This window comes from Hordeum vulgare, chromosome 7H (genome assembly GCF_904849725.1).
Source record: "Hordeum vulgare subsp. vulgare chromosome 7H, MorexV3_pseudomolecules_assembly, whole genome shotgun sequence".
In the NCBI taxonomy this organism is placed as follows: domain Eukaryota; kingdom Viridiplantae; phylum Streptophyta; class Magnoliopsida; order Poales; family Poaceae; genus Hordeum; species Hordeum vulgare.
Genome location: NC_058524.1, coordinates 210,466,937 through 210,478,699, shown reverse-complemented (window position 1 = coordinate 210,478,699; position 11,763 = coordinate 210,466,937).

The window sequence follows — 11,763 nt, the reverse complement described above, 5'->3', positions numbered from 1 at the left end:
CGTTTTAAAATATCTATATGCCTGAAATTTAATAAATCTGAAATCCTAAAAAGAAAAAACTATCGGGACGAATCTGGTGCTATTGGGCCTACAGGGTAGGCGCGGGATAATAAACAAGCGCTCAGGGCGCGATATAGAGGGGGCTAGCACGGGCTCACCTTGGGCCAGAGGCCGGCGTGTGGCGCTGCCTGTTGGGCCTTCACGCACACGGTCCACGACGGTGCCATCAACGCGGGCGTGCCCGCCAGACCTGATCAGGGCATGCTAGGTCCGGGGGAGGCGCTGGCCGAGGCGCATGGTGTCCCATGCGGCCCACGGGGCGGAGCGCTCGTGTGGCCCTCCTGGCGCTGGCGACGCGGGAGCTGCACGGCCTCCCTGCTCGTTCCCGAGCGGGAGGAAGGAGCGGCGGGGCAGGTCAACGGAGAGCTTCGGCTGGCTCTCAGCGGATCTGACACGGACGGGGCAAGGGTGAGGCAGATCCGGCCGCGACGGATCCGTTCCCGGCGGAGCTGGCTCGAGGCGACACCGGCGCGAGGAGATCAGGCGGCGGCGGGTTCGGGCGACGTTCATGGCGCAGCGGCGACGTGCAGGGAGCCTACGAGGCGGCAGGTTCGACGAGGTACGAGCCACAGGTGGCTGGCTTGCAGCTGGGGTCGGCCGGTGGCGGAGTGAGGTCCGGCGGCGGGGTCGGCTTCCGACGAGGAGAGGCCGGGCGGCGCGGCTCCGTGGGAGGAGCGGCGCGGGCACTGCGGGCTGCTGCGCCCAGATGGGCTTGGCGGGCCGATTGCGGGCTCGGCGGGCCCGGCGGTGAGGAGGAGAGAGAGGTGGGAGACTAGGGTTTGCACGGAAAACGAGGGACAGAGAGAGTGGGTGTCTAAATAATGGCATGGGGGTCTATTTATAACAATGGGGGGGCTAGGTTTAGCAGTTTTTTGCCCCGGTTTCAACCGTACGATAGGAATCGAACGATCTCGAACGTGGGACGGGCTAACTGGCTGTGTAGAGTGGCTAGCCAGATATGAGAGGGAAAACGGACACCCGACAACGAGATTTAAAATACCGAAAAACGTCCAACGATAGACCGAATACGGTGCCGCTACGGTCGACCGTTCGGGTACCATACAGACTCAGATTGTTACGAAATTTGACACGCGGCCTAACTATATATAAATAAGATCGCACACCAAGTTTCAACCCAATCAGAGAAAGTTTTACACACGCTTTTAAAAACAAGATTTTGACGGTGCCGCGGGCGCGTGTGAGTGTGATCGGGCTCAGAACAGGCAACGACGAACACAGAGGGAACCGGCAACTAATAACGGATGCAAGTTTGAAAACTGGCGGCAACGGTATGCCAATGCAATACGGATGATGCGAATGATGCGACAAATAAAATAAGTCACACGACGAAAACGGAATAAAAGTGGAATCTTCTAGGGCGTCTGTCTCGGGCTGTCACAAAAGTGCACACGGATGTGAATGTAGCAGACCTGCTGACTAAACCTCTTCCATGGGCAAAACATGATCAACACCAGAACTGTATGGGTCTTCGATTTATTACAATGTAAATCAAATAGCGATGTGAGGACTAGATTATTGACTCAAGTGCAAGTGGGAGACTATTGGAAATATGCCCTAGAGGCAATGATAAATAGTTATTATTATATTTCCTGTTTAAAGATAATGGTTTATTATCCATGATATAATTGTATTGAATGAAAACATAGATACATGTGTGGATACATAGACACAACAATGTCCCTAGCAAGCCTCTAGTTGGCTAGCTAGTTGATCAAGGATAGTCAAGGTTTTCTGACTATGTGCAAAGTGTTGTTGCTTGATAACTGGATCACATCATTAGAAGAATCGTGTGATGGACTAGACCCAAACTATGAACGTAGCATATTGATTGTGTCGTTTTATTGCTATAGTTTTCTGCGTGTCAAGTATTTGTTCCTATGACCATGAGATCATATAACTTACTGGCACCGGAGGAATGCCTTGTGCGTATCAAACGTCACAACGTAACTGGGTGACTCTAAAGGTGCTCTACAGGTATCTCCGAAGGTGTCCGTTGAGTTAGTATGGATCAAGATTGGGATTTGTCACTCCGTGTGACGGAGAGGTATCTCGGGGCCCACTCGGTAATACAACATCACACACAAGCCTTGCAAGCAATGTGACTAAGTGTAAGTCACGGGATCTTGTATTACAGAACGAGTAAAGAGACTTGCACGTAACGAGATTGAAATAGGTATGCGGATATCGACGATGGAATCTCGGGCAAGTAACATACTGAAGGACAAAGGGAATGACATACGGGATTATATGAATCCTTGACATCTTCGGAGAATATGTAGGATCCAATATGGGCATCCAGGTCCCGCTATTGGATATTGACCGAGGAGTGCCTCGGAGCATGTCTACATAGTTCTCGAACCCACAGGGTCTGCACACTTAAGGTTCGGTGATGTTTTAGTATAGTTGAGTTATATGTGTGGTTACCGAATGTTGTTCGGAGTCCCGGATGAGATCACGGACGTCACGAGGTTTTCCGGAATGGTCCGTAGATGAAGATTGATATATAGGATGACTTCACTTGGTTATCGGAAAGTTTTCGGGCATTACCGGGAATGTACCGGGAGTGACGAATGGGTTCTGGAAGTTCACCGGAAGGGGGGCAACCCTCCCGGGGGAAGCCCAAAGGACATATGGGTGGCGCACCAGCGCTTATGGGTGGCGCACCAGCCCAAGAAGGCCTATGCGCCATAGAAAGAAAACCAAAGAAAAAGAAAAAAAAAGGTGGGAAGGAGGAGAAGGACTCCACTTTCCAATCCTAGTTGGACTAGGATTGGAGTAGGACTCCTCCTCTCCCTTGGCCGGCGCACCCTTGAGGACTTGGCACTCAAGGCAAGCCTCCTCCCCCTCCCTCCTATTTATAGTGGTGATTTAGGGCTGATTTGAGACAACTTTTGCCACGTGCAACTCAAATCTAGACACCATAGCTTTACCTCTAGATCGTATTTCTGCGGAGCTCGGGCGGAGCCTTGCAGGAGTAGATCCTTCACCACCACCGGAGTGTCGTCACGCTGCAGGAGAACTCATCTACTTCTCTATCTTGCTTGCTGGATCAAGAAGGCCGAGATCACAGTCGAGCTGTACGTGTGCTGAATGCGGAGTGCCGTCCGTTCGGCACTAGATCGGAACGGATCGTGGGACAGTTCGCGGGGCGTATCGAGGGACGTGAGGACGTTCCACTACATCAACCACGTTTCTTAATGCTCCCTGATGTGCGATCTACAAGGGTACGCAGATCCAAATCTCCTCTCGCAGATGGACATCACCATGATAGGTCTTCGTGCGCGTAGGAAATTTGTTGTTTCCCATGCGACGTTCCCCAACAATATTGACAAAACTATGTCCCTGGTAAGCCTCTAGTTGACTCGCCAGTTGATCAAGGATGGTTAAGGTTTTCTGACCATATGCAAGTGTTGTCACTTGATGACTGGATCACATCATTGGGAGAATGATGTGATGGACAAGACCCAAACTATAAACGTAGCATATGATCGTGTCATTTTGTTGCTATTGTTTTCTGTGTGTCAAGTATTCATTCCTATGACCATAAGATCATGTAACTCACTGACACCGGAGGAATACCTTGTGTGTATCAAACGTCGCAACGTTACTGGGTGACTATAAAGGTGCTCTACAGGTATCTCCGAAGGTGTCCGTTGAGTTAGCATGGATCAAGACTGGGATTTGTCACTCCGTGTGACGGAGAGATATCTCGGGGCCCACTCGGTAATACAACATCACCTGTAAGCCTTGCAAGCAGTGTGGATAAAGTGTTAGTCACAGGATCTTATATTAACGGAACGAGTAAAGAGACTTGCCGGTAACGAGATTGAAATAGGTATAGGCATACCGACGATCAAATCTTGGGCAAGTAACATACCGAAGGACAAAGGGAATGGTATACGGGATTATATGAATTCTTGGCACAAAGGTTCAACCGATAAGATCTTCGTAGAATATGTAGGATCCAATATGGACATCCAGGTCCCGCTGTTGGATATTGACTGGGGAGTGTCTCGGGTCATGTCTGCATACTTCTCGAACCCGCAGGGTCTGCACACTTAAGGTTCGGTGACATTTCGGTATAGTTGAGTTATAGGTCTTGGTGACCAAAGGTTTGTTCGGAGTGCCAGATGAGAACAGGGACGTCACGAGGGTTTCCGGAATGATCCGGAAACGAAGATTGATATATAAGATTGTTTCATTTGGCCTCCGGAAAGATTTCGGGCATTACCGCAGTGTACCGGGAGTGACGAATGGGTTCCGGATTTTTACGGGGAAGGGGCCACCCACCCGGGAGTGAACCTAATACCCATGGGTGGTGCACCAGCCCGTGGTGAGCTGGTGAGGCCAGCCCAAGTGGACTATTTTGGCCAAGGAAAGAAAATCAAGGAGAAAAAAAAGAGGGAGGTTGGAAGGGAGGAAGGGACTCCTCCTTCCCAACCCGAATTGGCATTGGAGTCCCTCCTCCTCCACTCGGCCGATGCCCTAGGGGCTCTCTTCAGCCCCAAGGCTAGCCCCTCCCCTCCTCCTATATATACTAGAGGTTTTAGGGTTTTTTGAGACACAACTTTTCCACGTGCAACCCTAAACCTCTACTTCGTAGTTCTTCCTGTAGATCGGTTTTCTGCGAAGCTCGGGCGGAGTCCTGTAGGAATAGAACATCACCATCACCGGCACGCCGTCACGCTGCCGGAGAACTCATATAATTCCATGTCTCTCTTGCTGGATCAAGAAGGCAGAGATCGTCATTGAGTTGTACTTGTGCTGAACGCGGAGGTGTCGTCCATTCGGTGCTAGATCGGAACGAATCGTGGGACGATGGTGATTTGAATCACGAAGCTGTACCACTACATCCACCGCATTTCTTAAGGCTTCCCTCTTAGTGATATACAAGGGTATGTGGATCTGATCTCCCTCTCGTAGATGAACATCACCATGATAGGTCTTCGTGTGCGTAGGAAATTTTTTGTTTCCCATGCAACGTTCCCCAACAAATTATGCTCTCAGTAGTTGGTGCTTTTTTATAAGAAGAGGATGACTCAACGGTAACATAAAATAGATAGGCCCTTCGCTGAGGGAAGCATTGATTTGCATAGGTGCCAGAGCTTGAGATTTTAAAACAGGGATGAATCAAAATTTTGGGTGGTATGCTTTCATTGTCAACGTAAAAACTAAGAGATCTCAATATCTTCCATGCTAAATACATTATAGGCAGTTCCCAAACAGAAAAGTAAAGTTTTTACTCCCCCTCCACCAATCGATCATAGTCCACGGCGGGCCGAATCCACGGGTACCATCGAGACAAACAACAATCCTGGGGGAGTTTTGTTTCATTAAATTTGATTTGACTTTTGAGCATGGAACTGGGCATCCCAAATACCAACCACTTTCTCATGAATGATAGTGAATCAACACATATCTTGAGAATAACCCACTTAGCATGGAAGATATTGATAGCCCCTAGACACTACATGAGCGATCCAGGCATACAAAACAAAATATTTATTTGAAGATTTAGAGTATAGCACATGCAAATTTACTTAGGACGGCACATAAATACCGCATATAGGTAGGTATGGTGGAATCATATGGCGCAACTAGTTTCAAGGATTTTGGATCCACAACCACTCAGTCCGCTTAGTACAGGTCAAGGCTAGAAAAAGATGGGGAAGCGACCAACTAGAGAGCAATAACGGTCATAATCATGCAGAGAGACAAAGCAACATTGAATCGGGCATGAAAGTGATATAACTTCTGAAATAAAAAAATCATCAAGGCTTGATAGACTTCTAGTCATAAACATGTGTAAGCACGTGCCAAGTCAATCCTAAAACTCTCCGAAGGGAAATACCACTTCAATATGCCAAACGATGAATGATGCAATGCATGCAAATCATTTCAATAACACATTATGCACTCCAGCTATTTGAGACTAGTCACAAAGAAAACATGAACTACCGGGAAAGCATTGTAAACATAGCACTATGTCGCTACAAGCTAGTCTCTAGATCATAACTACATCCATATATACAAAAGTAGAAACAAATAGAGTTCATACCGGCTTTCCTTGTTGCATCCCTTCCGTCGATCTTTATCATTATTGCATCGTCACTTGCACGATCGAACGTAGATAGATATAATCAAGTGCAATTGCAACCATGGACGTGAGCCAAACTCTGCAAACGAAGCAAACTAAAGAGAGAAAATAAATCTTTTTGGGTTTTCCAAAGGTTAAACGAAAGCAAAAGAAAATAGAAATCTTTTTGTTGTTTTTGCAAAGAAAGAACAAAGAAGAACAGGAAAAAAGCCCGAAAAGATTAAAAATGAAACCACGGATAATACAATGAAAGGGGAGAAGGGTACGTACTCCCCCAAGCTTAGGCTTTTGGCCTAAATTGGGCTTGGCTACTGCCGGCTCCAGGAGCTCCCTCCGGCTCCGGGGTGGTATTGGTAGCTCCCAGAATCATATGGGGCCTTGGGCGCGCAGACTAATGACCTATTGTCGTCCCAAGAAGAAGGCTCCTCTTCCTCGGGAACAATCCCCTCCATGGGGTTGTGGAACTGCTGCTGGATCACGAACTCATGCAGCTCAATCGCGGTGAAGGACCATCCATTCCTGCTAGTATAATCAAACGAAAGTGGTGGAGGTAGACGGATCTCGCGAGTAGTCAACTCACTAAACATCATAATATAAACAAGGTTACCAAACTCAGAAGTACTAGTAACAAACTCATGCCTCTTCATAGCAGTAAGATCAAAGCTTATGAATGAAAAAGGCGTATCATCCGCGCGTACAGTGCACTTGAGGTGCTCGAGGATAAGCGTGGCATAAATGCCATCAAAGTGAGGCCCTTTGCCGCTGTTAGCGACGAGGCGACGAGCAATCAAAGCACCAATATTATATGTGTTATCTCCTAAGAGGGCGGCTGCCAAGATAGCAAGATCCAGAGCCGAAATGTTGCTCGTGTTGTCACGAGCTAACACCCATCGAGCAATATAGTATGCGAAATACCTCGTGTGGGGAAAAAAGATGCTGGAAATCTCCCCCCGGTGAATGTCTTGCGGATTCTTTCTATAAAGGGAGGCGAATAGGAATTTCAGCTGGTAGGGCTGAACTTTCATTTTGGTCGTCTTCCCGACACTCCGCACACCTATAGCGTCACAAAATTCTGCCAAATACATGGTAAAGACATCCTCATATAATATGAATTCAATCATGGAAGTTTTATCATTATATCTAAACCAGTTGACAAAATAATAGGTGAGTTTTGGGTATTGTGGCACACGTCGCGTTACGAGACGTGTCAAACCTGCAGCTGCACAGAGGTTATCAAACTCATCCTTAATACCTGCCGCCGCAAGGAAATCTGAACACAGGTATGTCATGGCACGTGCCGTGTCCATCTCGTGGAGCAACTCCGGTGGCACGATATCATCATTGTAACTTGTCATCACAGTAGAGGCTGAAGCTACAGCTCTAGTTAGTCCATCGGTAGGCTCGGGTCTCTTCTTCCCAAGCCATCCTTTTGCTTTTCCAAACAAACTCATTTCTGATTTTTTTTGGTACAACACAAAAATGAAGGTTTATGCAAAATGAGTTGGAGCAAACTATTCTAATTGCTTCCCTGATGCATAAAATTGCATCAAAACTTCATAAATAAATTTCTAAAGATGCATGCAATCTCATATGAAAAGCACCAAGAACTCCTAAACACTCACAATTAAGACTACCAATCAAAATTCTAATTGGAGGAGTGGAGGAGTCACATACCAAGGAGCAAATGCTCAAATTCTCAACGCAAATGATGGGTTGTAGAGAGAGATCGAAATTTTCCACCAAGAACAGCAAGAACTCGAGCTCCAGGAGAAAAATCAGGATTTTTGGAGTGAGAGAGAGAGAAGGGAAGAGGAAGTACGTGGAAAGGGGACCAGGTGGGTCCAGGCGACCTGTGGGCGCGACCAGTGGGTAGGCCGCTCCACCTGGCTGCCTGGACAAGGGGTGGCCCCCTCTGGTTGGCCCCAGGTGCCCTTGTGTCTCTTTTTCGATGGAAATTGTTATTATTATTTTTCTGGAATTTTTCTGAAAACTTCTCTTTTGAAAAAAAAATGAAGTACCGAAAGCTACAAAACTTCCGGAAAGCTCGAAGCAATGGTTAAACATATGAAGTTTCAAAAACATTAAACTTTGGTACAACAAGGAGGATGAAATATAAAGGAAATGAAAACATGACAAGCTTCTCTTTTTACTCATATAAAACATGTTTGTTAGCAAGATTGATGAAATCTTACTACCAAACAAGTGTTATATCGAGCAAAAAGTTTCACTTCTTATAAAGCAATCATGGTACCTTTATTTGAATGGATATTGTCCCCACAATAATGGTTTTGTATTTGTGGTGCACATGTAGAGGACAATCCCACTCTCCAACCTTCACGGTATCAATATTCTCAATAGAATTAAGGCCATGCCTTTTATCAATCTTCTTCGGAAAATATACTGTGTGCTCCTTCTCATTAACACTGAAAGACACCTTTCCTTTATTGCAATCAATAATAGCACCTACGGTGTTAAGTAAAGGTCTACCAAGAATAATAGACATGCTCCCATCCTCGGGCATGTCAAGCACAACAAAGTCAGTAAGGATCAAGCAATTAGCAACTTCAACACAAACATCCTCACAAATACCAACAGGAACGGCTGTTGACTTATCAGCCATTTGAAGAGAGATATTTGTAGGGATTAGTTTATCTAGACAAAGCCTTTTGTAAATAGAGAAAGGCATAACACTCACTCCTGCACTAAGATCACATAAAGCAGTTCTGACATAATTATTTTTATGGAGCAAGGAATGGTGGGTATACCTGGATCAGCAAGCTTCTCGGGAATCTTACCACTGAAAGAGTAATTAGCAAGCATAGTAGATATTGCCTCATTAGGAACTTTTCTATTATTAGTAACAATATCTTTCATATACCTCGAGTATGGAGGCAACTTAATTGCATCAGTCAAAGGAATTTGAAGAAAAAGAGGTTTCATGCATTCACAAATATTATTGTAATGCTCTTCTTCTTTGGTTTTGAAAGACTTACCTAGGAATGGCATTGATTTCTGTACCCATGGTTCTCTTTCCTTCCCATGTCTTCTTGCAAAAAAGTTGTCACGCCCAAGATGCGACCCTATCCTCAATTTGGCACGAGGGCCTCGTCAGGGATAGAAGCGCATCTCGTCGTGTCGTAAGAATGGATATCGTTACAAGTACATGTACTGAAAAGAAGATATATATATATATAGAATTGGCTTACACTCGCCACAAGCTACATCAGAGTCACAACAGTACAATACATAATCATCATGAAGAAGAGCAGGGTCCGTCTATGGACGAAAACAAACGAGAAGAGAAGAACGACGTCCATCCTTGCTATCCCAGGCCGCCGGCCTCGAACCCATCCTAGATGGATGATGATGAAGAAGAAGAAGCAACTCCAAATGAACAATCAACATGCTCGCGTCAAGTAATCTTTACCTGTAGCTGCAATTGGTGTTGTAGTAATCTGTGAGCCACAGGGGACTCAGCAATCTCATTTCCAAAGGTATCAAGACTAGCAAAGCTTATTAGGTGAGGTTGCAGCAACGGCTAAGCATATATTTGGTGGCTAAACTTACGAGTACAAGAAATAAGAGGGGGGAAGATCTACGCATAGAGGACGTGAACTACTGATGATCAAATGAATGATCCTGAACACCTACCTACGTCAGACATAACCCCATCGTGTCCTCGATCGGACAAGGAACTCACGAAAGAGACAGTCACGGTTATGCACACAGTTGGCATATTTCAATTAAGTTACTTCAAGTTATCTAGAACCAGTGTTACACAAAGTTTCCATGTTGCCACATAACCGCGGGCACGGCTTTCCGAAAGATTTAACCCTGCACGGGTGCTCCAACTAGTCCATCACAAATTACCACAAGCCGCATAGAAATCCTCGATCACGAAGCTCGCGATCTCGTCGGACTCCTTAGTGGAAAACCTCAACTCTGAGATTACCCAAAGCATCACTGGAATCCCGATGCACAAGATATCTCGTCAAAGGTAAATCTAATCCAGCAAGGCCACCCGACGTGTTGACGATCCCGATAGGAGCCGCGTATCTCGTTCTCAGGACACGATGCATAAGCTACGCGTACGGGGGCCTGATAGAAATCACCCAAGTTTCCCTGGGTTGGCCCCGCACAGTGCTTTGTTTTCGACCAGCACCATCAGCACTGGCCCCCATGTATTATGTAGAATTACTCCTCGGGTAGCGCTAACTCCCTGTGCATTTCAGTTTAACAGAACTATTATGTTGGGCAAATGTAGTACCAATGTTGGGCCTTGCCAAACCAGCTTTAATCTAAAACAAATTATCAAGGGGGTCCCCATAACAACCCCAGTCGTGTTAGGAGCGCTCGAATATGGAACATAACACCGGTAGCCGAAACTAAGGGGGCAAAGGTGGAACAAAACACCAGGCTAGAAAGGCCGGGCCTTCCACCTTTTACCAAGTATATAGGTGCATTAAATTAAATAGCATTTAATAGGGTGATATAACAAGGAACCCATGTTATCACATGGAAGCAACTGAACCTGCAACTAGCAACGCTAACACAAGGTTAAGCTAGCGGTAACATAGCCAATCAGTGGTTTGCTAGGTTGAACAGGTTGAAGGTTTTTCATGGCATTGTTGAGAGACTGATGTTTAACATGTGGTAGGCAACGAGACATAATCGATAGAAGCGATAAAACTAGCATGGCAATGATAGTAATGGTATCTGGGGAAATGGTCATCTTGCCTGAGATCCCGCTTGGAAGAAGAATGACTCCGTCAAGGAGACGAACCGATGTAGTCGAACGGGTCCTCACATCCGACACGCTTGCAGAACTCTATCGAGACGAAGCCAACCGGAAATAAGCATCAACACATGATACTCACCACACTATGCACAAAACATATGATGCATGAGCAGCTGAATACATGCAAGTCACGGCATGACAATTCACACAAACAAACACTACACCTTAAGTGAAGTTCAATATGCAACGAGTTGCATATTGACGAAACTCCACGTATGAGTTATTTAGTTATACCCCGATTAGGTACACGACAACATTAAATGTGGTTAAACATGGCAAGAGGTGAAGCGTAATTAAACTACCTATCTAGGCATTTTAAATGAGGTCGGAAATGACTTATAGCACCTCCGAAATGACCTCACATGTTAATTTACATTTCTGTCCAGATCTGAACTAACACATTTAATAGGTTGTTAAACAGAAAAAATAGGTTCACGTGGTTCTACGCGTCATTACAAGCAATTTACACATAGAGATCATCTCCAACAGAGCTACGGTTCAAAAGATACGAACACCGCAAAATATGATGGCATGAATGCAATATGTGTGCAACGACGGTCATGAGCACTTCAAAACATACAACCAGCAAGAGAAAATGAAACTACATGAGATTCTAAGCAAGTTCCATATAGGACACGATCAAATCGGAGCTACAGTTCAACAACTACGAGCAAAACAAGATATCACTACAATCTGCCAAAATCAGCCACATAGCATTTTCTACACCCCACAACTACGAGCTACACAACTCCGATAAACTCAACCAAGGCATGAAACGATAGAGGGC